This window comes from Cetorhinus maximus, chromosome 6, assembly GCF_964194155.1.
Source record: "Cetorhinus maximus chromosome 6, sCetMax3.hap1.1, whole genome shotgun sequence".
In the NCBI taxonomy this organism is placed as follows: Eukaryota; Metazoa; Chordata; class Chondrichthyes; order Lamniformes; family Cetorhinidae; genus Cetorhinus; species Cetorhinus maximus.
The window spans coordinates 35,183,920-35,191,154 of NC_135884.1; positions in this window are offsets into that span (position 1 = coordinate 35,183,920).

Sequence of the window (7,235 nt, forward strand, 5' to 3'; positions counted from 1 at the left end):
GAAATTACATTTCACATTTAAACCCGTCGAGCCGCCGCCCACATCTCGCTCCGTGACCAGAGACAACGAGCAACCGTGGTGTAAACTGTCCCCTTATCCAAGAATTAGAATGAGGAAACAAAACACAGCTTCTCCAGGAAATTGGGTGACATGGTGGTTCCAGCCCCTAACCCTCCAGTGTCCAGCAGAGACAGGGAAAGAGAGCATTGGGTGCATTCCCACTAAAGTTTATTTAACATGCTTCAAAGAAGACAGCATCAAACTGAATTGTACCAATGAAAGGAACAGTGGAAAGCTCGTAGACTTGGAAATATATAAAAAGCAAGAATTGGGATATTTTTCAGTTCTCTGAAGGCGGGTCCGTCTTACAGGAGCGCGACCTCCATTAGAGGTAGGCAAGGAGGCGGGTCCCAAACCCACCCCAGCCAGAACAGAGATCAAACTCCATGTTTTGTTTTTGCAAAAATATATTTTATTCATAAAAGTTCTGATGATGAGTCATTCTGCCAATAGAGCTACTGGCCTGTGATTGGCTGGCAGCTCTCGACAGGTGGGACTCCTGCCCCTTGGGTTCTTGATCCCTGGGGAAGGCCCATCACTGGTCTCAAAAGTGCCTAAAAGGAACAAGATGTAGCAGGTGTTCTTGAAAAGAGGCGAGACAGAGCTCTCACCTGATCTCCACCCTGTGGTTGAGACTCCCATTGCCTCTACAAGATTCTGTCTTGTACCTTTCACAGTGAAGGATGAGGACAAAATACCAGTGGTACAGCAAGGGGAGGGAAGTAGTAAATTTCATGGTACTGGTTACAGGAGGCAGGTATGGTGGGGATGGAAGGTGAAATTTTGCCATTGTTGCAGGGATCAGTGGTTGTGACATCAATTCTCAATACTGGAAGATTCTCAGACAATCCTTCCATCCATTGTTATGGGGAGGCAATGGCGTAGTGATATTGTCGCTGGACTATTAATCTAGAGACCCAGGGTTATGCTCTGGAGACCCGGGTTCTAATTCCGCCACGGGGAATTTGAATTCAATAAAAATTGGGAATTAAATGTCTAATGATGACCATGAAGCCATTGTTGATTGTTGTAAAAACCCATCTGGTTCACTAATGTCCTTCAGGGAAGGGAAATCTGCTGTCCTTACCTGGACTACATGTGACTCCAGACCCACAGCAATATGGTTGACTCTTAAATGCCCTCTTAACAAGGGCAATTAGGGATGGGCAATAAATGCTGGCCTAGCCAGCGACGCCCACATTCTATGAATGAATGAAAAAAAGGTCAGAAGGGAAGCTGTTTGCTTGTGATTGCAGTGTTTAGCTCCATTTGCTCCTCAGTCTGTACAGTCATTACAGCACAGAAGGACACCATTTCTTGAGTGATGGAGACCATGTAGGATCTCTGTAGGGCAATCTAGTCAATCCCATTCCCTGGTTCTATCCTCGAAATCATTGTCTCCACTTTCATCATCCTCTAGGCACCAAGTTCCAGATTATTACCTCTCAATATGGAAAAAAATTCTTGCTCACATCCCCCCTGCATCCTACATCTCTTGTGCCACCTAGTCCTTGTACCATCAGCTAATGGGAACAGCTTTTCTTTGTCCACCTAACCTAAGCCTGTCACAACCAAATCTCAATCTTTCAAGAACAACCCCAGATTCACCAACCTACCCTTGTATACCACATCCTTGAACCTTTCTGTTAAATCTCCTCTGCACCTTCTCAAGGACCCTCGCATTCTTCTTAAACTGTGATGATGATGTCCAGATGCAGCAAGACTTAAACAACACCCAGACTTGCACTGATAAATTACAATTAACATTTGCACCACCCGAGTGTCAGATATTGACCATCTCAACAAGAGAGTCCAATGACCTTCCTATGACATTCAGTGGCATCACTATCGTTGCATTCACTACCATCAATTTGTGTGGGTCAACATGGTAGCAGCCATGATCTTATTGAATCATGGAGCAGGCTTGAGGGGCTGAGTGGTCTACTGCTGCTCCTAATTCATCAAAAATTGAACTAGAACAGCCAGGTAAATTATGAGACTACTGAATCAGGTCAGATGCTGAATATTCTGTGGTGAATGGCTCACTCCTGACTTCCCAAAACCTCAATAACACCAACAAGGCAAAGGTCAGGAGTGTAGTAGAATACTGTCTACTTGCTAGGATTGATGCAGCTCTAACATCACTCAAGAACGTGACCACTATTGCAGGCATAGCAATTCACGTGACTGACATCCCATCCACAGTTTGTTTGTTTCATATCTTCACACTTTTTTTTCCCCCTCTGGAGAATAGTGTGGAAGTATTGGAAGGATTAGCAGCCTGATTATCAACCTGTTGAATTCCTGTGGCCAACAAACCCTAGAGTGGTACTTGAACCCAGACCCTCTGGCTCAGAAGTCAGGGCCAGATGAAATGTACCCTGGGCTGTTAAATGAAGCCAGGGAAGAAATTGCAGAGGGTCTGACCATCATTTTCCAATCCTCACTGGATACAGGTGAGGTGCCGGAGAAGTGGAGGTCTGATAATGTTGTGCCTTTATTTAAAAAGGGAGCGAGGGTTAGATCGAATAATTACAGGCCAGTTAGTCTGACCCCTGTGGTGGGCAAATTATTGGAATCAATTCTGAGGGACAAGGTAAACTGTCTCTTAGAAAGGCCTGGATTTACCAAGGACAGTCAGCATGGATTTGTTAAGGGAAGGTCTTGTCTGACTAATTTGATTTTTTTTTGAGGAAATAACAAGGAAGATTGATGAGGGTAGCACAGTTGATGTGGTCTACATTTTAGCAAGGCTTTTGACAAGTTCTCACATGGCAGACTGGTCAAAAAAACTAAAAGCCCATGGGATCCAGGGGAATGTAGCAAGCTGGATACAAAATTGGATCAGTGGCAGGAAACAAATTGTTGATGGGTGTTTTTGTGACTGGAAGGCTGTTTGCAGTGGAATTCTGCAGGTCTCAGTACTAGGTCCCCTGATTTTTGTGGTATAAAGTAATTTGGATATAAATGTAGGGAGTATGATCAAGAAGTTTGCAGATGACACAAAAAATGGCAGCGTGGAGGATAGCTGTAGACTGCAGGAAGATGGATCAATGGACTGGTCAGGTGGGCAGAAAAGTGGCAAACAGAATTCAACCCAGAGAAGTGTGAGGTGATGCGTTTGGGGAGGTCAAACAAGGCAAAGGAATACACAATAAATGGGAGGACACTGAGAGACGTAGAGGAAGTGAGAGGCCTTGGAGTGAATGTCCACAGATCCCTGAAGGTAGCAGCCATGATCCTATTGAATCATGGAGCAGGCTTGAGAGGCTGAGTGGTCTACTCCTGCTCCTAATTCATATGTTCGTATGTATGTAGGGCAAGTTGATAAGGTGGTTAAGAAGGCATATGGAATCCTTTCATTTATTAGCCGAGGCATAGAATATAAGAGCAGGGAGATTATGCTGGAACGTATAAAACATTAGTTAGGCCACAACTTGAGTACCGTGTGCAGTTCTGGTCACCTCATTACAGAAAGGATGTAATTGCATTAGAGTGGGAACAGAGGAGATTTACGAGGATGTTGCCAGGACTGGAAAATTGTAGCTGTGAGGAAAGAATGGATAGGCTGGGGTTGTTCTCCTTGGAACAGAGGAGGCTGAGGACAGATTTGATTGAGATGTACAAAATTGTGAAGGGCCTGCATAGAGTGGATGGGAAGAACCTATTCACTTTAGCAGAGAGGTCAGTGACTGGAAGCCATGGATTTAAAGTGATTGGTGGAAGGATTAGAGAGGAGATGAGGAAATATTTTTTCACCTAGAGGGCTGTAAGGGCCTGGAACTTACTGTCTGAAAGGGTAATAGAGGCAGAAACCCTCAACCCATTTAAAAGGTGTCTGGAGATGCAGCTGAAGTGCTGTAACCTGCAGGGCTATGGGCCAAATGCTGGAAAGTGGGATTAGGCTGGGTTGCTTGTTTTTCAGCAGGCGGAGACACGGTGAGCTAAGTGGCCTCTTTCTGTGCTGTAAATGTTCTATTACCAACCGAGCCACAAGACCTCTATAGCTCCAGAGTGTATCATGTACAAGAGGTACTGCAGAAGATCGTGAAGGCTTCTTCAGCAATGCTTCTCAAACTCCTGATCTCCACTGCCTAGAAAGGCAAGTGCTTGGGAACACCATCACCACCAGGTTCCCCTCTAGGTTACACATCATACTGATTTGGGCTTATATTGTCTTTTCTTCATTGTTGCTCGGTCAAAATCCTGGAACTCCCTTCATAACAACATTGTGGAACACCTTCAACACATGGACTATAGTGGTTTAAAAAGAAGGCCCACCATCACCTCCTCAAGGGCAACTAGCTGCTGCTGCTTGTTGCTACTCCTACAGGAGATCTGCTGTCATGGTATGTCACGCTCTGATCAAATGGCCAAAATGCTGACATTTTTTTTCTGGATGTCACTTAAGAGTTCTTTTTGCTCTTGCAATTTCAAGCACCTATTCATTTGTCTTAACTCAAAGGCCTCTATTTTCTTCCACAGATCTTTACTTATTGACCAGGTTTCACAGGAAAGTGGATGGAATGTAACATCTTTTTCCCTTGTTACACACTTGAGTTTTCTTGTTAACACATTCTTCATCTTCAAGATATTACTCCTGGCTGTCTCTATCCTTCATATGAGTGACATCTCATCTGTCAACTTCTGTTATAATTTGTCCAAAACAAACTTATCTATCGTGTCTATTTATGGAACTAGAGATGGGTAATAAATGCCAGTCTTGTTAGCGACAGCCCATCCAGTGAATTAAAAAAAAATTCTGGGTAGATCGTTGACCTGAAACGTTAACTCTGTTTTCTTTCCACAAATGCTGCCAGACCTGCTGAGTATTTCCAGCATTTTCTGTTTTCATCCCAGCTTCTCAATTCTCTGTATGTGACTGAAGTCCTGCACCCTTGTTCCATTCTATTAAATCTCCTCTCAAGTCTCTTCAAGTGTTTATAATATGAATCGTAGAAAGGGAGAAAACCTTAAATTTGATACCGAAACTCGAATCATTCAATAATAATCAAATTATAAACATGAACTTTATTTTATTCATGGGATGTGGACGTTGCTGGTTAGGCCAGCATTTATTGGCCCTCCCTAATTCCCTTGTTCAGAAGGCATTTAAGAGTCAACCACATTGCTGAGGGTCTGGGGTCACATGTAGGCCAGACCAGGTAAGGACAGCAGATTTCCTTCCCTAAAGGACATTAGTGAACCAGATGGGTTTTTCCAACAATGGTTTTGTGGTCATCACCAGAGTTTTAATTCCAGATTTTTATTGGATTCAAATTTCACCATCTGCCATGGTGGAATTTGAACCCAGGTCTCCAGAGTATTATCCTGGGTCTCTGGAACACTAGTCCAGTGACAATACCACTATGCCACTGCCTCCCCACTAAACTCCACTTACAACAAGCACAAAGACGGCAGCTCCACTGAGGGCAGCTAGTCGCAGAGTGTGAACTTGGGAATTTGAATTTCAGCTAGTATAAACAAAGGTGGTCTTGCTAAGTGCACAAAGTAAGCAAGCACAAAGAAAACAGCTCGTCACTTACTGCAGCTAGTCACAGAGTGTGAACCTGGGAATTTGGTGAGTAAGGGATTTTGGTGCAGTGAGGGAAGAGGGAAGCAGGTAAATGATTGGTTGGTGAGTATTTTGCTCATTTATCTTTCAATACTCAAGTAATTTATTAGTAATTGTAAGGTTTTATTAGTATTAGTAAGATTTACTTGCACTAGTAGAGCTCATTGGCAATAATAGGGTTTATTAATTATAAATTACTTACAAAAATAATAATTAATTGAAACAAAACAATGATGGCAGGGCATGTGATGTGTTGTGAGAGTTCCTGGACACAAGTTGATCTAAGACAACCACATCTGTAGTAAGTGTCAGAGGCTTTGGCTTAGAATCATTGAACTAGAAGCTCAGCTGCAGACACTGCGATGCATCATGGAGGGGGAAGTTACCTGGAGACTTTGTTCCAGGAAATGGTCACACCCCTTAGGTTAGGGTCTTATGACTTGATCAGTGGTTAGGGACAGGAGGGTGTGACTGCAAGTGAGACAGGTAAGGGGATGGAGAGGTAGATGTGGAGTAGCCTCAACCCTTGCAATTGTCCAATAGGTTTGAGGTTCTTGCTGCTTGTGGCAGACAAAAGCTGGGGCTACAGGGTGGAGGAGTGAACTGACCATGGCACTATGGTACAGGAAGCCATTCAGTGTGAGTTCAGACAGTTGTCTTGCCTACCCAATGCCAGGGTTTGAGACACTTGCTCAGGACTGGAAAGGGACTTGCAGTGGGAGGGGAAGGATCCAGTTGTCGTGATCCATGTTAGTACTAACAACATAGATATGACTAGGAAAGAGATTCTGCTTTGGGATTATGAGCAACTAGGGGCTAAATTAAAAAGTAAAACCTCATTGGGCCACAAGCAAATTAGTGTAGGGTAAATAAGATTGGAGAAATTAAAGTGTGGATCAAAGACTGGTATGGGAGAAATGGGTTTTGATTCATGGAGCACTGGCACTAGTACTGGGGAAAGTGGGAACTGTACCATTGGGATGGGCTTAACCTGAACTGTGATGGGACCAGTGTTTTGGCGAGTCATATAACTAGGGTGATAGAGTGGGCTTTAAACTAAATAGTGGGGGTTGGGATCTTGTGAGAGAGGATGTAGGAAACCAAAGGGTAACAACGAGGTACTAGAGCAGGGTAGTGATTTGGGTAAAGAAAACCAGAGTGTGGCAGGACGGGGCAAAGAGCACAAACTTAAGAGTGCATCAGCAGATAAGGCCAGAGAGTGCAAAAATGGTAAAAAGACAAAGTTAAAGGCTCTGTATCTGAATGTGCGCAGAATTCACAACAAAATAGATGAATTGTTAGCACAGAAATAAATATGTATCACTGATAGCCATCACAGAGACATGGTTGCAGGATGACCAAGGCTGGGACCTGAATATTGAAGGGTATTTGACATTTCAAAAAGATAAGAAGCTAGGAAAAGATGGTGGGGCTGCTCTGTTAATTAAGAATTAACAGTAGTAAGAGATGACCTTAGCACGAAAGAGCAAGATGTAAAATCAGTTTGTATCGAGATAAGAGGAAAGGTAAGAGGTCATTTGTGGGAATAGTTTATAGGCCCTCTGACAGTAGTTACACTGTAGGACAGAGTATACAGCAA